Below are 24,551 nucleotides of genomic sequence, written 5' to 3'. Positions count from 1 at the left end.
ACCCAAGTTACTTCCCTCTCTCAGCCTCAGTCTCCTCAGCTGTAAAGTGGGAATACTGACAGTACCGACCTCATACAGTCAAGTGAGACGATGCACAGGAAGCGCTTAGCATAGCAAAGCAGGCATTTTACGACCAAAAGCCAATTAATTTCCTCAGTTACAAATATGTGCTACATATACAGTTTGCCGTCAACTTATTTATAAACCATCACTGTGTGATGAAAAGATTACTGAGTTAGGAGCTCTACTCTATAGTGATGACTAGGCAAATTAATCAATCTCTCCAGGTTTCTATTTCCTTGTCTTTATAATGAAGGAGCTGGATTAGAGGATCTCTGAGTAACTTCAGTTCTGAAGTTCTGTGATTTAGGATTCTTTTCACTTCCTTTCTTTTTGAAGATTGGCACCTGAGCTAACATCTGTTGTCAATCTTTTTTTTTTCTTCTTCTCCCCAAAGCCCACCAGTACATAGTTGTATATTCCAGTTATAGGTCCTTCTAGTTGTGGCATGTGGGATGCTCAGCAGGGCATGATGAGCCGTGTCATGTCTGCGCCCAGGATCCGAACAGGTGAAACCCTGGGCCGCTGAAGCTGAGCAAGCGAATTTAACCACTTGGCTACGGGGCCGGCCCCCTCAATTCATTTTTAAGCAAAGTTTTAATGAAATTTAAAACAGGAAGTATTGTCTGCTTTAGCAATTTATATGTTAATGAAATGTACTTCAGATTAAAATTGCATTATGCAATATTTAAAATACAGAAAGATTTGGAAAATGATGCATGTACCTGTCATTCACTTTAAGAAATAAAACTTCATTTTCCAAAAAAAATAGATGATTTGGAAATGCTGCGGGTGAAATTCAGTTATATTTAAAGGTACAAAAATAAGATTGAAATCACTGCTTAATAGAAGGAAATAAGTTTAGTTGCCCATTGTTTCTGAAAAAAAGGTGTTTTTATGTCTGAGTGCCTCTGACGTTACACTAGATGGAGGCCAAAGCAGAGAACAGGCCTCTCCTTTTTGGAACATTTCATCTAACTAAAATGCAATGAATACAGTTTAGCAACAATACACACCTAAATCAACCATCGCCCCTGAAGTTGATATGCGTCTCATTTGCAATGAGAAGCCTTTTATGGCAATCCAGGCCATGATGGAAACACCTCTTGACATAGCATTGGATTCAAATTCTGGCTCTTTTCCTTTCTAAGTGTGTGACCTTGGGCAAGTTATGGAACCCCTCTGGGCCTCAGTTTCTTCATAAAACGGGGCTAACCTTAGGGTTGTTGTGAATATTAAATAAGATTGAGCTAAGGCTCTAAGAGCAAGGCCTGACACATGGAGAAAGCTCAATGACTATTAGCTATTTATTATTACCCAATTGCATAAATAATTATTGGATTTCTACTATATAGCAATCTCCGTACCAGACACTGAAATACATTTGGGGCATCAGCATTTGGTGTCTGATCTACAAACAATGCGTTACAGAGTTAGATATGAAATTCTGGTAAATTCAGCAGTCCAGTGGGACCCAAGTTAATCTAGAAAAAAGGCTGGCTGGAGTCAGAGGGCTTTTTAAATTCAGGCGAGGATATGAAATGGAAATGAAATAGTTACTTAAGGTCTTGCCTTTAAGTTGAGTTCCTGTGCCAGGTCTCAGAGAGCGCATTACGATGCATACTAACGCCCCCGTGACATTCAAAGAGTCAAACATGCCTGATTAGACTTTCATGTCCTGTATCTATAAAAAGGTTATCGGTGCCTTTTCTCAGTGCAAATTATTTTTGGCTCTTACTAATATTTATGAATATAATAAAGTCCGTACAGCATAATGTATGTGATTACTTTGTTCCAGTCATCAGCTTGCTTTTATTTAAGGACAAATCCCAGAAGATGCTGCATCTTGGCCCATAATTTCAGCAGATAGGGAGTAGGCAATACATAGGAAAGGACAATTGTACTTTAGCACTATGGGACAAAAAGAGAAGCATAGTCATGGCAATAAAGCATTCTCTTATACTATCAATTTATCACAGAAATGATGTAGGAAGACATGCCTTTGCAAACAATTTCATTGTGATGCTTCCTGGTGACCCCAAGCCTTGCCTATACAACAAGCAATCAATGTTTGGTTTGCAAATTGCAAACCTTGGGTGGACGTGCCCACAGGGCATTAAAAGCGGGTTTAAGGTGAATTCAACAGGAGCTGACCATTTGTTCAGTGACATCAGGGTGGACTGGCTTTGGCACCGGCCTGTTTGGTTGCTTTTGGTGACTTTGGGGTAATATTAAGGAAATCGTAGCCGTCATGTACCTCTCTCTATGGGGTTTTGACAGATACTGAATATTTGGTCACTAACTCCTCCTACCGCCCCTTCATTTGCACATTTTTCACAGTTAAGAAACTGAACGTATAGTTTATAACCCTTCCATGATACCATCTCTTTTAAGTTTGAAATAATTAGGCAACTTTTCTCAAAAACTCTTGATGTAAAGGAGAAAAGCGAATGTCTCTTAATAACAGGCATCTTGAACTCAAGCACTTGCTAAGATAGAAAGAATACTCTAACAGCCAGAATTAACTTGGAACCTCATGTATCCCTACCCAGTACAGAAGGTTGTTGGAGCAGAATAAAAAGGTTCTGGATTCTCTTGTCCCTAGGTATCCTTTTTTGCCTACCCCACTTCCACAAGGCTGAAGGCTTTTAAATATTAAAATCATCCCAAAAGGCATCCCCTCCACCCGCTATTACACAAGTCACAAATCACTGCTCAAAGGAACAAAACGAGCCTGCGATAGTCCCCCATTTGGGTGCAGTCTTGATTCTGCAGAAAAATGAGACTCAGAATTCATGATCTGGATATATTTGGGCCCGGACTTGGGCCTTCCTGCTAAAACATAAAAACCAAAACAATCCACACCGCCCCTCGCCACCGCCAAAAACAAAAACGAAAACGCCCAGGCGCTGCGGCTGCTCACTCTTAGCAGCCCGGCTCACAATTTGACTGCAACGAACCAAAACAGGACTGAGCCCGGCTGCGTCCGACCCCGGCCTCCGGGCGCCAGGCCGAAGTTCCCCGGGCCGGGCTGCAGGCGGCGCGGGCACGGCCGGGCGCGGGGCTCGCGGGGACTTTCACCTGCTCGGCGCGCAGCGCGGGGGCGGCCCGGCGGCGGGCGGGGCCTCGGCGCCCCGCGGGAGGAGCCGGCCCGGGCCCGCCCCGCAGGAGGAGCCGCTCGCCCGCGGCCGATCCGGCGTCTCCGTGACAGGCAACCCGCGCCGCCGCCGCCGCCGCCGCCGCCGCCGCAGCCGCCGCCGGCTTTTCTTCCTCGTCCCGGGCCGTCCTCGCCACTGCTCCGGGGCCGGCGCCGCGCCCAGTCCCGCTCGGGGCCGCGCGCCCTCCGTCCCCTCCCCCGGCCGGGCGCCGCGCCGCCCACTCCCGCCGCGCCTCGCGCGCCGCCCTCCTCGCCGGCAGGAATTGCGCGGCCACAGCGCCGCTCGGGTCGCCCGCATCCGCGCCGCCCGGCCCTCGGCGCCGCTTCGTGTCCCGGCTCCCGCGGCCCCGGTGCGGCCAGGGCGTCCCCAGCCCGGCGCCCCTCACTCAGCCCGTGCTTCCTCCACGCGCCGTCGCGCCCGCCTCCCGCCTCCCCTCCCCGGGGTCTCGCCAGCCCCTTCCTGCCGCCGCCGCCTCCGGAGGAACGGGTCCACCGCGGGTCACCATGCCCAGCAAAACCAAGTACAACCTTGTGGATGATGGGCACGACCTGCGGATCCCCTTGCACAACGAGGACGCCTTCCAGCACGGCATCTGCTTCGAGGCCAAGGTGAGGGGGCCACGGTGAGGTCCTGCGCGGGAGGGGGCACGTCTGAGTGGATGGGAGGCACAGCCATCCTGGACGCAGAGCTGATGGGTTAGGCTGATTTGGGGGCCTTTCTGTCAGGGAGGGTGACTTCCCCTTCTCAGTATAGAATTCCGCGGGCTCCTGCCCAGAACTGCCAAAGAGCACCTGCAAAGTTTGAGCGGCATTGCTTTACCCCCCTCCGCCCACCTGCAGAGTCCCCCATCCTTGCCCGCCTGAGACTGATCGAGTTACTTCCCGGGTCTCTCTTTCTGAGGAGGAGAAGCTGGTGAGGGAGCACAGCCTGGATGTGGTTCTTCAGAATAGGTTTAGGGAAGCCCTGGTGTTATTTACCTGCTGGGATCCCATGGGAGAGGTGCTTTCAGGAAGGTCTTTTAAACGGGGAAATTCCCGCTTCCTGATGGAGGAAAATAATACAGGGGTGTGTTTTTCGATTCCAGGTAATCAGGTCTAGGTGTCAGAGTCACTTCCTAAATGCCTGATTTGCCACGACTCTTGCAAGTGCCGGTCGTTGAAAGGTGGTGGGGAGTGAAAGCTGCCCATTTGCTAATTTTTTTAAAAATTTTTTTTATTAAGTTATTGATAGGTTACAATCTTGTGAAATTTCAGTTGTACATTAATGTTTGTCAGTCATGTTGTAGGTGCACCACTTCACCCTTTGTGCCCATCCCCCACCCCACCTTTCCCCTGGTATCCACTAAACTATTCTTGGTCCATAGTTTTAAATTCCTCATATGAGTGGAGTCATACACAGATTATCTTTCTCTCGCTGGCTTATTTCACTTAACATAATCCTCTCAAGGTCCATCCATGTTATTGCAAATGGAATGATTTTGTTCTGTTTTGCAGCCGAGTAGTATTCCATTGTATATATGTACCACGTCTTCTTTATCCATTCGTCTGTTGATGGGCACTTAGGTTGCTTCCACGTCTTGGCTATTGTAAACAGTGCTGCAATAAACATTGGGGTGCACAGGACTTTTGGGATTGCTGACTTCAGGCTCTTTGGATAAATACCCAGTAGTGGGATGGCTGGATCTTATGGTAGTTCTATTTTTAGTTTTTTGAGGAATCTCCATACTGTTTTCCATAGTGGCTGCACCAGTTTGCATTCCCACCAGCAGTGTATGAGGGTTCCTTTTTCTCCGCAACCTCTCCAACATTTGTTACTATTAGTTTTAGATACTTTTGTCATTCTAACGGGTGTAAGGTGATATCTTAGTGTAGTTTTGATTTGCATTTCCCTGATGATCAGCGATGATGAGCATCTTTTCATGTGCCTATTGGTCATCAGTATATCTTCTTTGGAGAAATGCCTGTTCATGTCTCCAGCCCATTTTTTGATTGGGTTGTTTGATGTTTTGTGGTTGAGTTGCGAGAGTTCTTTATATATTAAGGATATTAAGCCTTTGTCAGATATATGACTTGCAAATATTTTTTCCCAGTTAGTGGGTTGTTTTTTTGTTTCAATCCTGTTTTCATTTGCCTTGAAGAAGCTCTTTAATCTGATGAAGTCCCATTTGTTTATTCTTTCTATTGTTTCCCTTCTCTGAGAAGGCATGGTGTCCGAAAAGATCCTTTTAATACTGATGTCAAAGAGTGTACTGCCTATGTTTTCTTCCAGAAGCCTTATGGTTTCAGGTCTCACCTTTAGGTCTTTAATCCATTTTGAGTTTATTTTGGTGAATGGTGAAAAAGAATGGTCAACTTTCATTCTTTTCCATGTGGCTTTCCAGTATTCCCAGCACCATTTGTTGAAAAGACTTTCTTTTCTCCATTGTATGCCCTCAGCTCCTTTGTCAAAGATAAGCTGTCCATAGATGTGTGGTTTTATTTCTGGGCTTTCTGTTCCATTGATCTGTGCACCTGTTTTTGTACGAGTACCATGCTGTTTTGATTACTGTAGCTTTGTAGGATGTTTTGAAGTCAGGGATTGTGATGCCTCCCGTTTTGTTCTTTTTTCTCAGGATTGCTTTAGAAATTCGGGGTCTTTTGTTGCCCCCTATGAATTTTAGGATTCTTTGTTCTAATTCTGTAAAGAATGTCATTGGGATTCTGATTGGGATGGCGTTGAATCTGTAGATTGCTTTAGGTAGAATGGACATTTTAGCTATGTTTATTCTTCCAATCCATGTACATGGAATGTCTTTCCATCTCCTTATGTCATCATCCAATTCTCTCAGAAAGGCCTTGTAATTTTCATTATATAGGTCCTTCACTTCCTTAGTTAAATTTACCCCAAGGTATTTTATTCCTTTTGTTGCGATTGTGAATGGTATTGTATTCTGGAGTTCTTTTTCTGTTGGTTCAGTACTGGAGTATAGAAATGCTACTGATTTATGCAAATTGATTTTATACCCTGCAACTTTGCTGTAGTTGTTGATTACTTCTAAGAGTTTTCCAATGGATTCTTTGGGGTTTTCTATATATAAGATCATGTCGTCTGCAAACAGTGAGAGTTTCACTTCTTCCCTCCCTATTTGGATTCCTTTTATTCCTTTTTCTTGCCTGATTGCTCTGGCCAGGACCTCCAGTACTATGTTAAATAAGAGTGGTGATAGGGGGCATCCTTGTCTCGTTCCTGTTTTCAGGGGGATGGGGTTCGGTTTTTGCCCATTGAGTATGATGTTGGCTATGGGTTTGTCATATATGGCCTTTATTATGTTGAGGTAGTTTCCTTCCATGCCCATTTTGTTCAGAGTTTTTATCATAAATGGCTGTTGGATCTTGTCAAATGCCTTCTCTGCATTTATTGAGATGATCATGTGGTTTGTATTCTTCAGTTTGTTGATGTGGTGTATCACATTGATCGATTTGCGGATGTTGAACCATCCCTGTGTCCCTGGTATGAATCCCACCTGATCCTGATGTATGATTCTTTTGATGAATTGCTGAATTCTGGTTGCCAAAATTTTGTTTAGAATTTTTGCATCTATGTGCATCAGTGATATTGGCCTATAGTTCTCTTTTTTCGTGGTGTCCTTGTCAGGTTTTGGTATCAGCGTGATGTTGGCCTCATAGAATGTGTTAGGAAGTGTTCCATCTTCCCTAATTTTTTGGAATAGCTTGAAAAGGATAGGTATTAAATCCTCTCTGAAAGTTTGGTAGAATTCCCCAGGAAAGCCATCTGGTCCTGGGGTTTTATTCTTTGGGATGTTTTTGATTGCTGTTTCAATCTCTTTCCTTGTGATTGGTCTGTTCAAATTGTCTGCCTCTTCTTGAGTGAGCTTTGGGAGATTGTAGGAGTCCAAGAATTTATCCGTTTCCTCTAGGTTATCCATTCTGTTGGCATATAGTTTTTTGTAGTATTCTCTTATAATCTGTTGTATTTCTGCAGAGTCTGTTGTTATTTCTCCTCGCTCATTTCTGATTTTGTTTATTTGAGCTTTCTCCCTTTTTTTCTTTGTGAGTCTGGCTAGTGGTTTGTCAATTTTATTTATCTTCTCAAAAAACCAGGTCTTTGTTTCATTTATCCTTTCTACTGCCTTTTTCGTTTCAATAGTATTTATTTCTGCTCTGATTTTTATTATTTCTCTCCTTCTGCTGACTTTGGGCTTCATTTGTTCTTTTTTCTCTAGTTCAGTTAGATGTGCTTTAAGGTTGCTTATTTGGGATTTTTCTTGTTTGTTAAGATGTGCCTGTATTGCGATGAATTTTCCTCTTAATACAGCTTTTGCTGTATCCCATAGGAGTTGGTATGGCATGCTATCATTTTCACTTGTTTCCAGGTATTTTTTGATTTCTTCTTTAATTTCTTCAATGATCCATTGCTTGTTCAGTAGTGTGTTGTTTAGTCTCCACATCTTTGTGGCTTTCTCAGCTTTTTTCTTGTAATTAATTTCTAGCCTTATAGCACTATGATCTGAGAAGATGCTTGTTATTATTTCAACTTTTTTAAATTTGTAGAGGCTTGCCTTGTTTCCCAACATATGGTCTATCCTAGAGAATGTTCCATGTGCACTTGAGAAGAATGTGTATTCAGCTCCTTCAGGGTGGAGTGATCTATATATGTCTATTAAGTCCAACTGTTTTAGTTTTTCATTCAGCTCCACTATTTCCTTGTTGATTTTCTGTCTGGATGATCTGTCCATTGATGTGAGTGGGGTGTTGGGGTCCCCTCCTATTATTGTGTTGTTTTTAATATCTTCCTTTAGGTCTGTTAATAGTTGCTGTATGAATCTTGGTGCTCCTGTGTTGGGTGCATAGATATTTATAAGCGTTATTTCTTCTTGATGAAGTGTCCCTTTGATCATTATATATTGTCCCTCTGTGTCTCTCTTTACCTGTCTTATTTTGAAATCCACTTGGTCTGATATGAGACTTGCAACACCTGCCTTTTTTTCCTTGCTATTTGCTTGAAGTATTGTCCTCCACCCCTTCACCCTGAGTCTGTGTTTGTCCTTGGGGCTGAGGTGTGTTTCCTGGAGGCAACAAATTGTTGGATCGTGTTCTTTAATCCATTTTGCCACTCTGTGTCTTTTTATTGGAGAGTGCAATCCGTTCACATTGAGAGTGATTATTGATGCATGTGGACTTAATGCTGTCAATCTGTCGCTCATTATCTTGTTTTCCTGTGTTTCTTTTCCTGTGTGCTTTAGACTACCCATTTAATACTGCAATTTCTTATGCTGGGTTTCTTAGATTTTTCCTTATCTATGATTTGTGACTCTGTTCTGTACTTTATTTTAGTGTCTACCTTGAAGTTTGTATCTAGAATCTCGTGTATAATATAGTCTATTCTCTGGTGGTCTCTTACTTACTTGACCAATACTGATTTAGACCCTTTGCTCTTCCCCTCCTAAATAATTATTTTCATTTTTTATTCCAACTCGTCTTATTAATTTGTAGTTAGAGTGCTAAGATCGTCCTTGTTTTGGTAGTTTCCTTATTTTTGCCCTAATGCTATAGTTGAATATTTGCTATCCTGTTCTGGTTCTATCCATCGGTCTCCCTCGTCTGTGGCTTGTGTCCCCTTTCTCCCTTTTTTCTTTTTTCAAGTATGAGAGCCTTCTTGAGGATTTCTTGTAATGGAGGGCTTTTAGTTACAAATTCCCTTAAATTTGTTTGTCTGGAAAAGATTTAATTTCTCCCTCATATCTGAAGGAAATTCTTGCTGGATAGAGTATTCTTGGCTGAAGGATTTTATCCTTTAAAGCTTTGAATATATCACTCCATTCTCTCCTAGCTTGTAGGGTTTCTGTAGAGAAATCCGCTGACAGTGTGATAGGGGCTCCTTTATAGGTTATTCTCTTTTTTTTCTTTACTTCCCTGAGTATTCTTTCCTTATCATTCCTACTTGCCAACTTTACTATTATGTGCCTTGTGGTGGGTCTTTTTACATTGACAAATCTAGGAGATCTAAAACCCTCCTCTACACACATTTCTCCATTGATCCCTAGATTTGGGAAGTTCTCTTCAATAATTTCGTTAAGCACACTTTCTGCTCCATTTTCCTTTTCCATATTCTTGGGAATTCCTATGATCCTTATGTTCTTACTCCTCATTGAATCCATTATCTCTTGGAGATTTTCCCCATTTTTTTAAATTCTTAGTTCTCTTTCTTCCTCTGTCTGGCGCCATTCAGCCTGTCTGTCCTCGATTCTGCTGATTTGCTCCTCTCTGTGGTCTACACGGGCGTTCAGGGAATCTGTATTCTGTTTTATCTGGTCCATTGTGTTTTTCATCTCAAGTAATTCTGTTTGATTCTTCTTTATGATTTCAATCTCTTTTGTGAAGTAACTCCAGAACTCGGCTTGTTTCTCTATCTTTCTCTCTACCTCATTGAGTTTTTTGATTATAGCTGCTCTGAATTCATTATCACTTAGTTTACCTAATTCCAAGTCCTCAGGACTTAATTGTGTGTTTTTATTGTTTTCCTTCTGGTCTGGGGCTTTTATAAATTGCTGGATGGTAGAGGAGAGGTTTTTTCTCATGGTGGTAGAATTCAGTTGCAGTTACAGCCTGTCGCCACTAGATGGGGGTCGAGAGCGGCGTGTTAGCTCTCCGCCTTGGGGCAAGATGGCTGCGCCCACTGGCTTTGCTGGGGGGGAGGGGCTGTTACTCACACGCGCCGGTCTGGGTTCAGATCAGTTCTGTTCTCTGGTCTCCCAAGGCCCTTGATTTATAGGGTCCCCGTGGACGGAAGCTTCCCCGCCCCCCATCAGCGGGTCTCCACTGAATCAGCGGCAGGAGTCCTGGATGATCCCCCGGTCCCGCGGCCCCTGCCCCGCTCCTTCCCGACCCGCGCCGCAGCGATCGCAGACTCTAGGGGACAGAGCGATGTTCTCTCCTACCGTTCCAGCGCCTCTGAAGGTGTAAAGCTAGGTTTATGATCCCCGCCTTCTTGGTATTGTAGGTCTCTAACGAGCTGGCATTATGTTTATTTTCTGAAATTCAGTTCTTCCAATCTTTTGTTGTATTTTGGAGGGGAGAGAATCCCGGGTCAGCTCACCCCGACATTTTGCTCCACCCCGTAGCTCTATTTGCCATTTGCTAGTTTTGTGGCGCAATGTTGTTAGGGAACCGGTGCTGGAGAATTTAGCAGGGATGACTGGAATTTTCAGCGCTGAGACCAGAGCTCCGGGTCTTGGTGGAGGGGGCGGGGTGGGAGCCTCGGTGCTGGACCATCAGGTGTGAATAAGGCTGGCCCCGTGTGATGCGCTTCCCAGAGTGAGGACTTATGGTTTCTGAAATTACAGCTGGGGTTCACGCTGCCCATTCCCTGGGAAAAGTGCTTGGGCTCTTCCTTCATGCCACCACCCCTCTCCCCCGGTGCCGTAAAGACCAGGGGACGCTCAGCACCTTCAGTGTGCCTGTCACTGATAAGTGATGGAAAGTATTTCCCTTCCAAGTCGATTGTGTCTTGCTGCTTTTGGAACGGAAGTTTTTTCGGTATGGAGACGATTTTACACTTTGTTCCCTTTTTCTCCTTCGTGACTGTGTAGATGCAGGCAGTTAGCATCTCATGCAAGGATTATTCCATCAGGTGGCTATTCCCTTCAATTTGTGACATATCTTTTGAGTGTCTGATGTGTGCCTAATGAGGTTAGCTATCTTAAGATCTTTTCCTTCTCATGGAGATGTGTGAGTTGGTGAGTCTTACCATTTTTTTTCCTGAATAGCCTTCCCCCACCCATATTTGCTAGAGCTAGAAGGACACCCCTTGTCCCCCTAGACATCAAATCCTGCAGTGGAATGCAGAGCTGAATTACTGGCTATGGCTGGGACCAGAGTGGGGCTGTAGCCAAGATCTTATCTTGCTTCTCTCAGAGTAGATCTGGATGGTCTGAGATGGGATGTTTGGGTTAAATTTTGTCCGGGCCTGTTGCTTTGGTGAGCAGGTTTTTTAAAGTATGAGTTTTTATCACAGTCATGATTTAATTTTCATGGGCATACTTAAACTGGGAAATTGGCTTTTGTCTTGTTTGGCTCACCAGTGCTCTGCTTTGCAAGAATGAGGGTAAGAAGAGAGATCAGAATTAAAGTGCTTTTAAGCCTTTTTAGTCTTTTCCCACAGTCTGCATTTGGTCCCAACCAGGTCTCAAACCCTAGCATGCACAAGACTCACCAGGTAAGGGCATGAAGTCTGATTCTTGCCACCCACAATTCTAACTTGATACATCTGGGGGGAGCCGGGGGCTGTATACCTTTCACGAACCTTCCAGGTGACTCAATGCAGGTGATCGTCAGACGGAGAAATGCTGGTACTGAGGCTTGCTTCCGACTTGCTGGAGCTTACCCTCCCTTTCCCAGCATGCAGTTTCTTTTCTTAAGCGAATGTCTGGGGGCTGCGGGATATAGTTGCTATAGTAGCTTCCCTGAATTCACAGACAGTGGCACTGGGTAAGAGGAGGGGGAGCCACAGGTGGTCTAGGCAGTGTTCCCAATGCAGATCTGAAACACAGGGGACCCAGGGCTCTGCTTTGAGAGTGGTGGTGAGGTAGAGAGGAAAGGACAGGGCTGACTTTGAGGACTGATTCCTAACGCCCAGCTCTTTGTAATTGATGCTGGACACCAGCACGTTCAAACCACGTCAGCCAGGATCTGAGCAGAGGGAAGCAGAAGCTCTTCTGTCCCATGTGTACCCGGCGAGCAGTCCTCGGACTGGTTTCCACATCCCTCTAGAGCAGCGTCCGTGGAACTGCCGTCACTGGGATTTCAGGGTTAAATCCACTCCACACTTGGCCAGTGTTTTGGAAAAGCACAGGCTGTAAAATAGAAATGTATTATAGCTGCCTTGTCAGATAGCGTTGGAAAATGAGCCCAGGTCCTTCTCTCCCAAGGGCTCTCGGTTTTTCAGAATCAACACTGTATGGAATGACTCTTTGCATGGATGCTGCTCATTTTCAGGGTTCTGCAGAGATTGAAAGGGTATAGGTTTGGTTGAAGGGCATCTGGGTGTCAGAGGTTCTGTGTGTTTAATTATCAAGCAGCATCCTAGATGTTTTTCACCTGCCATATTTCATGTACTTCTCACTGCTTCCCCAGAGGTGGGTCTCCTTATGTCTTTTAAACGAGGATATAGGCTCAGGGAAGTTGCTGCTTGCTTTAGTGCACACAGCTGTGTATAGCAAAGCCAGGGTTAAAGCTGGGAGCTTTGACTTCAGGCTCCCAAATCCAGTGCTCATTTAATAATATTTATGGAGTGTTCACTGTGTTGGGCAGTGGTCTGATTCTTGGCTCACCGGTGGGGCACCCTCAGGTTGCTGGCCTCTTGGACTCTGATGCAGGAAATTATTCAAACTTTTAATGCTGGGCTGTTTGCAGATATCCCCTTGGGCTGGGAGCTGCTCCTAAGAGATACCCACTGTCCAAGTTCAGCAAGGGGGCCGGCCAGCTCACTGGTGGTTGCTGTTAGATGGGTGGTAAAATCTCACTTGGCTTGAAAGCTTGTGTGGCTCTGTGTACCTGCCTCTCCCTCTGCCAGAATGCCTTCCTGCTGGCTAGTGCCATCAACTGACTGTCTCTACTCCTGGATGAGAAGGAGACTTCCAATGATGATGATGCAAAGGACAGTAAGAATATTAATAACATGGTGATGATGCCTTATATTTGTAGGTGATTTTCTTTTTTTGAGGAAGATTAGCCCTGAGCTAACTGCTGCCAATCCTCCTCTTTTTTTCTGAAGAAGACTGGCCCTGAGCTAATATCCGTGCCCATCTTCCTCTACTTTGTATATGGGACGCCTGCCACAGGGTGGCTTGCCAAGCAGTGCCATGTCCGCACCCGGCAAAGCGGAACGTGTGCACTTAACTGCTTCACCACCGGGCCGGCCCCTGTAGGTGATTTTTGATTTGCATGGGACTTGCACGTATGAAGGATTTTCCTTGTATGGAAGCAGGAACATTAGCGTTGTCTCCATTTTTCAGATGACAAAATTGGGGAGCAGAGAGATTAACTTGTCCAGAGTCTCAGAAGTGATAAGATGAGAAGATAATGATTATAGCTGATATTTAGTGAACACTTATTATGAGCCATGTATTGTTCCAGGCGCAGCCCCATTTAATCCTGATGCATGGTTCTTTTCCCTGATCCTGAAGTGGTTGCTTCCTCTGTATTCATAGCACTCACTGCCTGGCCCATTCGCTGATACCTGCGTGTGTGGTACAGACTGTCAGAACTGGAAAGCACCATAGCTCACTTGATTTTACAGATGAGGAAATTGAGGTCCAGAGGGGAAGTCATTGACCCAAGGTCACACAGCTAGATAAGAGCAGACTCAGGACTCCTCCCGAGTTTCTTGCCTCAGTTTGGTTTCAGTTCCCTATTGCTGCTTCATAAACTACCTCCAAACTCAGTGGCTTAAAACAACATCTGTTTAATTTGCTCATGATTCTTGGATCAGGAATTCAGGCAGGGCTTGTCTGGGTTGTTCTTCTGTTGCATGTGGTGTTGACTGGATCACTCGACTTCATTCAGCTGTGGCTGGACTGGGCTGGAAGGTCCTAGAAAGCCTCACTCACATGGCTGGTGCCTTGGTGGTCCTCCATGTGGCGATTCTCTCCACTGGGTAGCTTGGATTTCCTCATAGCATGTTGGCCCTTTTATTTGGCAGCTGGCTTTCAAGAGGGAGCATTCCAAGCAGTGAAGGCAGAAGCTCTTAAGGCCTGGCCTCCAGAGTTACACAGGGTCACTTCTGCCGCATTCTGTTGGCCAAAGCGGGCCATAGGCCAGCTCAGATTCTAAAGGAGGAGAAGTAGATTTCACTTCTTGATGGGGACTGTCAAGGTCACGTTGCAACAGTGCACATGGGATGAGAGAGATTGCCAAAGCCGTCTTTGGATCCCAGTCTAACACAAAATTCTGTGTTCTTTCCCCTCTGTATATCCTTCTCTGACGATATCAAGTGTTTCTTGAGGACTTTGTCTTATGCTTCTTTGTATAACCCGCCCCCCGCCAACATCAGGTACATGTATAGTCGGCAGTGACCGATTATTTGTCAAGTGGAAGAAATGACCAGTTGTAGAAATCTGAAAGCAGTAAATCTATTGTCATATTGCTGAGTGAATTCGTGGTTTGGGAGTTCTTGGTCAAATCTGACCTGACTTCTCTGGCCATATTTCCCTCTTTGCTAAATGACTTCCCTGGTTGATGGTTTCCATGATGTGGATTTTAGAGATTCTAATAACCCCACATGGCAGGCTGCCTGTGGCTGTCTCTTGAATATACTGTCTTGAGGGCTTCCAGATTAGGACGTTACCTACATCGGCTCACCATAAATGCGGTACTCTCACTCAAGCCTAAGCTTCTAGTCCGTGGTAAAGAGCTCTCAGAACCGACTCCACTATATCCTGGGTGTATGCACTCCTCACCCCACCCCAAACCAAGGGTCCTGTTCTCCAGGATTCTGGACCAGCAGGGCCTCAGATAGAGGATCTGGCGTATTCACTGATGTTATCATTGACGTGGAGGTTTATTTCACCTTATTATGTATTTGTCCAGATGCTTTTAAATCCATTGTTCTCTTCTGCCCAGATCACTTTGGGAGGACAGTGAGTCTCAAAGCTATAGCGCTGTCTGAAATGAGTGTCCCAAGGCGTTCCTCAACAGCCGATGTTTTGGGATTTGATGGGCAAGTCTATTTCTCCCTTAGTGGTACATTTCATGGTTTTATGGCTTTCAGTCACATCTCCTTTACCCAAAAGGTCACACTTCATTTAATGGTCAAAATCACACAGTCACGTGTAATACTGACCTTTGCCTGTCATCTATGTGCAAGACCCTAATCAGACTTATTGTTTATTATTGCTTACTCATAATGCTGCTACTTCTAAGAAGTCAAAGTCTCAGAATGCTTTCTCCATTTTACCTGCCTCCTCATACCTACATTGCCTTGAGGCTGCCCTTAGCACCCCGGTGACCTTTTTGTTGTCCTCATCCTGCCCCCTGAACAGCATGGGCCATGCCCATGACCCTGTCTGTCCCTTCCACTTTCCTGCCCTACACTGCAAACTTGGTCTCTGCTACTTTTCTTCTTCCTTCCTATTTTTGGAAAAAGGACTTTCTTCCTTCCTCCCTCCCCTGCCTTCTTCCTAATAACTATTGAGATATAATTCACATACCATACAGTTCACTAATTTAAAATGTACAATTAAGTACTTTTTAGTACATTCATATACATGTGCAACCATCACCACAGTCAATTTTGGAACATTTTCATCACCTCAAAAAGAAACCCTATACCCTTTAGCTATCACCCCCTTATCTCCCCATCATCCCAGCCCTAAGCAACCACGAATCTACTTTCGGTCTCTAGATTTGCTTGTTCTGGACATTTCTTATGAATGGAATCATGTAGTGTGTGAGTTTTTTTGTGACTAGCTTCTTTCACTTAGCATAGCGTTTTAAAGGTTCAGCCGTGTTGTAGCATGTAGCAGGACTTCATCCCTTTTTGTGGTCGTGTTCCATTGTATCGATATAACACATCTTGTTTATCCATTCATCAGTCGATGAACATTAAGGTTGTTTCTGTTTTTTAGCTATTGTGAATAATGCTGCGTATAAACCTTCATGTAAAAGTTTTTTGTGTGATAAATGCTTAGATTTGTTATGGGTAGCTAGTCAGCAGTGATATTGCTGGATCCTATGGTAACTATATTTAACCATTGTGGAACTGCCAGATTGTTTTCCAGTGTGGCTGCACCATTTTACTTGTCCACTAGCGATGTATTAGGATTCTGATTTCTCCCCGTCCTCATGGACACTTGTTATCTGGCCTTTCGATTGTAGTCATCCCAGTGGGTGTGAAGTCATTTCACTGTGGTTTTGATTTGCATTTCCCTGGCGAATAATCATAATAGAACATCTTTTCATGTGTTTATTGGCCATTTGTCTATCTTCTTTGGAGAAACGTCTGTTCAGATCCTTTGCCCATTTTTAAATTGGATTGTCTTCTTTTTTTAATTGTCACTGAGTTGTAAGAGCTCTTTATATATTCTGCATTCAAGTCCCTTTTGTAGATTTGCAACTATTTTCACCTATTCTGTGGGTGGTCTTTTTACTTTCTTGATATTGTCCTTTGAAACGCAAAAGTTTTTAATTATGATGAAGTCAGATTAACTTTTTTTCTTTTTCTCTCTCTCTTTTTAAGACCCATCTGCCCTCCATCCCCTGCTAGCTGGCCTCTCCTGAGTCTTGATTCACTACCCCCATTGCTCCCCACCCCCACCTTTGCATTGTTCCATCCTCCTCCCCACCAGCTCACTCCTCTCTTCCCGGGAATATGCCTTGGCCTTCCCTACGTGATAACTCTTCTCTCCACCTTTTTCTTTCACGTGTTGTCCTCTTCCTGTCACCGTGGTCTGTTCTCCGCAGTTGCTCAGTACTCATTCAGTCCCTGGCCGTGTCCTTCTGACTTCTATCCTGGCTACCATATAGAAGTCGTTCTGTTACCCTTCTCTGTCCTCATCCTTTTTCATTTTTCTTCCTGAGCCTCCTGTCCTTGTCCTTCTTGGAAGGCCTCGTTTGGCTCTCTGTGGGGGCTCTCCCTTGGCCGTGGCCGTGGCCAGCCCCTCTGGTGGCACCTCCTCCTCCTGTGCTGAGTGTTCTTTCCCCTCCCTTTGACCTCTCACGGGAGTGCTCCAGTGCTCCCCTCCCACCTCTTCTGTTATGCAGGTTGGCTCCTGGGTCTCTGGCTCCAGTCCAGACTCCGGATCTTCATTTCTAGCTTCCTTCTGGCTCTCTCTACCCCAACGAACTCGTTGCTGACTCGATCTCTCTACAAGCTTGAAATCAAATCTCTCTGCTGACTTCATACTTCTTTTAACAACCCCACCATCCTCTCAGGCACCCAGGCCTAACATTTTGGAGCAGTGCTTGAATCTGGTCATACAACAGCAGACTCATTAGCTGTTAACTGAGTACCTATGGTGGCGGGGCTCTGCTCTCCCATACCCCCACATCAAGTCAGTTGAATTTTCTCAGTGACATCCATCCATGCATCCTGCCTGTCCCATCTCTTCCCACCTCTGGCTAGTTTAGATGCTCACCACCTCTCACCATACTGTTTCAGTATCCTATAAACTTTTGCTCTGTTAATTTTCCTGAAATGTAATTACGTTATCCTCCAATTCAGAAGCTAAGCCTACTATATTAGATTCAAAATTCTTAGCATGATGTTCAGGGCTCTCTGTTTTTTGAATAATTCCCTTTCATTGCCCTATGCTTCAACCCAGCCGGAGTATTCACCATTCCCTAAACCCATCCTGTGATTTCCCACCCGTCTCTCAGACCCAGTCCTCATGTCACGCAGTGAAGTGGGTGCTACCAGTCTCTCCTCCATCAAAGGGACTGACCAGACCCTGCTATGGATTAAAGCTGCTTGCTCCTGTCTGATTTTCACCCCCCACTGTCCCTGTCAGGGTCCCTGTCCCTTTGCCCCTGTGTCTTCTGTAGTGCTGAGTGCATATGGAAAATGTATTTTGAATGAATGAACGTTATTTCTAAGGTGCTCCCTACACGGACTGCCAGGGCCCTCTATGTCACCTAAGAGGGGGGATGCCTCATTTGGCTCCACTCTCCTCCCGACCCTTTCTCATGCTTAGGCCTGCAACTCTCAGTCCCCGGTGACTTGAGGGACTCTCCAGGTATCCCAGGAGGTATCCCCACCCCTACCTCAGAGAGAGCCACTTCCTTCCAAAGGAAGTGTTGAGCAAGCACTTTCCCTGAATTAAATAGGGTTTCAGTGATGGACGTGCAATAGAGTTGGAATCTTTGATTATAGAACCTTTGGCCAATTTTGGGAGTAGGTAATGGTCATTAGTGAAAAACATTTTCAACCAGTTGTGTTCTGGTTAATGAATTGATGCCTTTCCCCCATTCATTGTTTTATTTCCTTTAATTTGCTATTTTATAGTTTTTAGGACATGAATTTGGTTGGCAGCGTAACAGCAAGGATTCAGGAGGCCAACTGTGTTTGGGTTCGAATCCCGGCTCTGTCTCGCACTTGCTGTGTGACCTTGTGCCAGTTACTTAACATCCCTCGTTTAGTATCCTCATCTGTAAAAAGAGGAAACCAGTATCACATACCTCTTAGGGTTAATGAGAGGAGTAAACGAGTGATATTTGCAAATGCTGAGCACAGTGCCTGGCACAGAGTCCGTTGCTGTTCTTATTGTTGTTATTTAGTCTTACAAATTGCAATTTGTTTCATCTGTGCATGGTTTTAACCTCTGGAATTGTCGTATGCTCTGTTCTTTTATAAATCAGAGGCCCAGTAGTGTATTATCTTCATTTTATATGCCTGCTTAAAAAAATCTAGCTGTCTGATTCCCAAAGTTGCAAATCAAACACCGTGACTACTTTGTGGGCTTAAAATAGCTGTCAGCCTTGTTGGGAAGGAATAAAAAGGGGTTAACTACCTTCTGGTGCATGCCCCCATCACATTTGTTCCAGCCCTTTAATCCTCGTTAGGATTAAAAATCACAGAATCTTGTTAAGTACAGTATGTTGTCTGTCTTCCCTGTCGTTCTCTGAATTTCTTGGATAAATATTTCTTGAAGCAGAGGTAATCTAAGCAGCAGAAATCTTGCATCATGGGATTAATTAATACCTCGCGATGCTTACATTTCCCTTTTCAATTTTTATATTCAGCATCATGTTTCCTTTCAAGCACTGGAGCAGCTGGCTTTAAAAGTTACTTAAAATGGTCCTTCCAGGAAGTTCTGAGCCCAAAGTGTTGACACTCTGTAGAACGCCTGCTCCTCTAGCTCCTGCGTGTGACCCGGTTGATTTTCTGTAGCACTTTAACGAGACTTGTGAGTCTTATACCCTTCTGGTCCATCCATGAGAATGGACGGTGGCTAACCCCGTTTATTCTTGAAGCTACAGTGCTTTCCAGGAGAACTGTTGAAATGATCAACCTTGAGAGTTGAATGAAACCTGGGACTCCCAACGTAGGGGTGGGCAAGAAGAGGGCACTTGCCACCCGGTGCACCCTGAGCTGTATTCGGAACATTCTGAGCTCCGTTAGCCTGTGCGTGAGCACCTTAGAGAGAAATGCTATTTGCACGCTTGCAGAATTAACATGTGTCCCGTATCCTGTGCTGCTCTTCCTGCTCGTCCTGGGTGTGCATTTCCTGTCCCTGATCTAGGCTACAAGCTTCTCAAGGGCCAAGGGGACTCCCCACGTACCTGCCTCGTGCCATCCACATCACAGAAAGCTAACAGAATAATCGCTATTATTTAAAAAGCACTTACTATGTTCCAGGCACTATGCCAGGCTCTTTCTGTGACATGATCAGTCCTCCCAACAGCCGTGTGAATTAAGGTACTCTCACTATCCTAGTTTTACAGATGGGGAAACCGAGGCATAGTAACTTGCTTACAGTCCACATTTAGTAAGCGGTAGATTCGCTGAGTCTAAGCCAGGCATTTTGGCTTGGGACATCTACTCTTAACCACTGTGCTGTGTGTCTTTCAAAACACCAGGATCTAATGTTTATCAAGTGCCCACCGCAGTCTATGGTCTATGCGTGGTGTTCAGCATTTTACATGTTAACTAATTTAATTTTCACAGTGGCCCTGTGAGGGTAGGTGTTTTTGTTGCCATTTTGCTGATGAGGAAATTGAGGCACATCTTCCTTGGTTGGATTGAATGGGCAAATGGTCCATTAAAGGGGGTGGTCTTAGCCCCTCCCGTCAAGGTTATGCCTGTGACCAGAGCCTGGTCTGCTGTGGTGGGCCAATGGGCAACAGGCCACCTGAGAAGACCCCTCTGGTGGGGCATGTTGATGATCTCTAGATAGGGGGATGAGGCGATAGTGAGTAAGTGAGAGAGCGGCAGGCCTGGCAGGAGGGGAGCTTGGGGAGGCCCTTCCTTCCTGGAGAATGTTCTCTTTGGGCTCTCGCCTATGCCCTTCCTGTCTAACGGTGGCGGGGCGTTCCACTCCCCCTCAGTGCAGCTCTTCTTCCTGTCAACTTCCACACCTCTTCCTTGCTTTTCCCAGCTCCATTTCTGAGGACCAGTTCTCTCTGCTCAGAGCCCCCAGGGTTCCTCCAGGAGAGTAGAAATGCTAAAAAACTTCCAGCCCAGAAGATGTCGCCTTTTGGGTTGGAAACTTCAGCCCACACTGCACAGTGGAAAAGCCCCTTGGTTGTGTCTTTTTTTTCTATCTTGAGGATAAACTCTTCCCTTTTTGTTTTGGTCTCTTTGGATGGGAAGAGGCACTCACACGAAGCATTTTCTTTTTCTTCCAAGAGGAAGATTAATGTCTCCCATAGGCCAAGTGACAGGTAACATATTATCTCATTCCCATGCTCTTTCCTGTAAACACACATAATCTTTACTGTAACTACATTTTCAAACTGGCCCTCAATGTGTGTGGATTTTCTCTGCTTAGATTTGGCAGCCTGAGTTAAACACATTATATCCTGCTCACCCATGTCCAAAGTATGATTGAAACTTTTTTTTTTTCAGTACTATTGAAACTTTACCTGTTGCTTCAAGGTCACTTAAATGCAGCTCTTTCCTCCTTCAGGTCAAGAATTTTGCAGCATCCTCAAGTGAGGGAAATCACTGGCAAATTCCTTTGATTGGATAATGCAGCTCTTCTCAAACTTTGTCATCTATCAGAATCACCTGGAAACTAATACAAATACAGAAACCCAGGCTTGTTGAAGTCACATGGGGCCTGGATCTGTGTCTTTGCTGTGTTTTCTGGTAAGAATAATGGAGTTGGAGCACTGGCTGGCAAACTTGGCTACTCATTGGAATCACTCGGGAGTTAAAAAAAATTACCGAAGGCTGGGTACTCTCAGCGATTTTAATTCGGTTAGTATGGGGTGCAGCCTGCATGTTACAATTTTTATATCTTCTATTTCTTTGCTGAGACTTTGTGTTTTTTTCATTTGTTTCAGGCATATTTGTAATTGCTTGTTGAAGTATTTTTATGAAGGCTGCTTTAAAATCCTTGTCGGATGATTCTAATTTATCTGTCATCTTGGTGTTGACGTTGGTTGATTGTCTTTTCTCCTTCATGTGGAGACTTTCCTGGTTCCTGGAATGATGAATGGGTTTTGATTGAAACCTGGAAGTTTTGGGTATTACGAGATTCTGGATCTTAATGAAATTTTCTGTTTTAGGAAGACTCCTCTGCCAGTGCGCTGGTTGGGGAAGGAGAGTGCTGCCTCATTACGGTTGGGTGGCGGGTGGAAGTCCAGATTATTTACGGCGTCAGCTGATACCCCTCTGGGATGCGGCAGGAGTGCCTCATTACTGTTGCTCCGTAGCTTCCACTGATGCTCTGACTTATTATTGCTGGGTGATGGTGAAAGTTCCAGCTTGGCACTAGGCCTCCTCTTGACACCCCAGCAAGGAGGGGAGGAGGCCTTTTCCTCTCCCAGGTTGGGTGGACATCCCAGTGTCCTGGCTTCCCATTCAGCCTTCTGTGACACCACCTGGATGAAGGTAAGTTTGGAACATCTCTTTACAAGCGGCTGAGAGCAGAAGTCTAGTTTCCTGACTTGGCCGATAGGGGTGAGGTTTGGGGGCACGGCTTTTTTCTGCGATGTTTGGCTGGAGTAGAGCTGTTATTGTCTAAAAGTTTTCTGTCGTGTGAGGCTGCCTCTTTCTTAGTCCTTTGGCTAGAGAAGGCTGGCTTTCCTTGGACATTTTTTTGTCTGTGTCTCTTGGTATTTCTGGGTCTCTGGCTTCTCCAGCAACCAGTCTGGGATCTGTGAGACAGAAAGAAAACCTAGGGAACACAGTTGCATGTCGTTCCTTGCATGCTGAGGTCCCTGGCTGGTCTGCCTTCTTCTCTCTGTCTTTCTGAGTCTTCTTATGCTTGTTTTCTGGATAATGCCTGGAGTTTTTGTTGTTAGGAGGAACAGGGAAAAGTATGTCTACTCTGTCTTTCTGGAAATGGGAGTTCCCCGGAGATTGGGAGTTTTAAAAGCTCCCCAGGTGATTCAAATCAAATCAAGGTGCAGAATATGAGAATCTCAGGGTTGGAGCACTGGAGCAGGCAAAGGTGGTTCTGGTGGAAGGACCAAGAGGACCTGGAATCTTCCCCAAGTGGTGGTCTTTATGAAAGATTATGTACTCCTTCATAAATTCTTATCACTTAGTCACTTTCCTTCCATAGACTTAGATTTTTTTTTCTGTATGGCCCTGAGTCTGACTTGTGTTTCCTGAGTATACATTCTTAAATGCAGGTGTAGAAATAGTCTAATTGTAGAGGAAGTATTTAGTGTGCTCCTACTGTGTTTAGGGCACGGTGCTTGGTGTTAAAGTTCAGAGAGAGATGAGACAAGATGGTGACTTGAAGGAGATCACTGTAGCTGGGAGATACTGATATGTGGAAAGATAAACACATTATGTATTGAGCACACGTGTGCTGGGTATTCTCTTAGGTGTTTTACAAACGTTCATTTAATTCTTCCAACTACGCTGCATGATAGATGTTATTTTCTCCCTTTCATCATTGTGATTTCAAAGGCTCAGTATTAAGTGCCTTGTCCAAGGTCACTCCATATCCAATTCAGGGACAAAATTGGACCTCGACTTCGGCGCTGGAATGAGGCCTTGCTTTTTCCACCTGGACGTGTCCCACTAAGCTTTCTTCATGAGTGTGTCATGGGGGTGCTGCTGAGCTCATCCATTTATAATTCTCCCTGGACCCAGGACAATTTTGGAGGCAGCTGTTATTAGTGGCTTAGTCTGTGACTTTGGAATGGACCTTGTAGGGACTTGAAATGATTCCTGAGACTTAAAAATATCACTGTAGTAATTCTGTGGAGAGTGGGGTGGGGGGCAATAATAGACCTGGAGAGACTGTTCGGGAAGCTCATCCTGTACTTCAGGCAAGGGAGGGTAGTCGGTGGAATTAGGGCCCGTCTTCCTCTCTGGAAGTTGCCAAGAGGTATAAGGCATCTTTTAGTTTGGAATGAGCACATGTGTAAGTAAAGAAGGGAAGTGAGGTAAGCGAAATGGAGGAAAAGTGTGGTCTTGTGATGTGAGTGGGGGAGAGGAGGGTTTATATGTAGGCTTTTAGTATTTTTTTTTAAGGGGGAAGGAGATAAGAGAACTATAGATAATGAAGAAATGACAGAGAGGTAGGACGACCCGTACCCCAGGAGGCTTTAAATACCAGGCTCCAGAGACATGGCTTCATCTTGCCAATAGTGGGGAACAAAAATGCGTGTTCCTAGGGGATGATATAAATATATATATTTACATAATGTATATATGTGTCTACTCACACACACACAGAGTCGTGTATTAGGAAGAGGAAATGGATAAGAGCTGCTGTAAAAATAGAAAAGAGCGCTGAGGACTAGTGCTGAAGTCCAGGTGTGAGGACCTGAACCAGGACGACGATGGCGGGTGTGGAAATGAAGGGATGGATGTAAGAGAAATTACAAAGACTCGATACAGCAATCTGTCTTGTGTTCTTAGGGCCAGGCTGCATTTGGGAAGGAGAATCAGAAATTGAAAGCATCAGAATTAAATAGCCTTTACTTCCAAGGAGCTTGTGTCTTAGTGAGTCATCGCATCTCATGTGACAAAGCTTTAAACACCGCCTGTTCGACCGACACTCTAACATGTCAACTGCCTGAGCTTGAAAGCTAGTTTAACTTGCCTCATCTCTGTGTCTGGTCCTAAGCTGTTCATCATGGGTTGGGCCCTTAGCTACACTATGTCCTAACGTCCTATGTGAAATTTTGCCTTTTTAGAGCAGCCCTGATACCTTATACTAACTCAGAGTTTAGGAAGCATATTATTAGGCTGTCGATTTTTGGCAGTTTTAAGGTCTGTTTGTCTAAAATGATGAGAATGAAACTGTGTCCATATGAGCCCCTCTGTGAAATGAGAAAAGGGCTGAGTGGGATGCTGGTAAAGGTTATGAAAACATAGACCCTAGATAATTGGCAGTCTCAGCAAGCTAGGTTTAGGAGGTCCCTTTCTCCCTCCCAACCCCTTCTTGGAAATGGAAGTTGCTGAAATATGAAAACTTGAGGCAGGGATTCTATCAGTGGTGACAAATTCATAATGGGTTTCTGAGGCTAATTAGATTGTTTGGGATATTAGCAACTTCCTTCGTGTCCTTAGGCTTTCTGTCAATGCTTACTGCCTATATTGTGATCACTTCTGTCTTCTACAACCCACCCCCAACCCCAGGTGGTACCCTCTGGCTTTTGAGATCCTGAAACACCGCGTCTGATTGACTTTTGAATTTCCAGGACATAGCAT

At 44.9% G+C, this 24,551-nt stretch overlaps 1 protein-coding gene across 1 annotated transcript in view; it reads left to right on the top strand.

The window, feature by feature from the left end:
• Window positions 1-3,213: 3,213 nt before the first annotated feature.
• Window positions 3,214-24,551, top strand: part of LOC111771950 (NBPF family member NBPF14-like) — a 126,910-nt gene continuing 105,572 nt past the window's right edge. The window contains exons 1-2 of the mRNA XM_070267966.1: window positions 3,214-3,826; window positions 20,839-21,020. The gene's annotated coding sequence lies outside the window, so the exon portion shown is untranslated. The remainder of the gene's footprint in view (window positions 3,827-20,838; window positions 21,021-24,551) is intronic.

Source organism: Equus caballus, chromosome 5 (genome assembly GCF_041296265.1).
Source record: "Equus caballus isolate H_3958 breed thoroughbred chromosome 5, TB-T2T, whole genome shotgun sequence".
NCBI lineage: Eukaryota > Metazoa > Chordata > Mammalia > Perissodactyla > Equidae > Equus > Equus caballus.
Note: the sequence above shows the minus strand (reverse complement) of the source record. Positions and strands in the feature narration are given on the sequence as shown.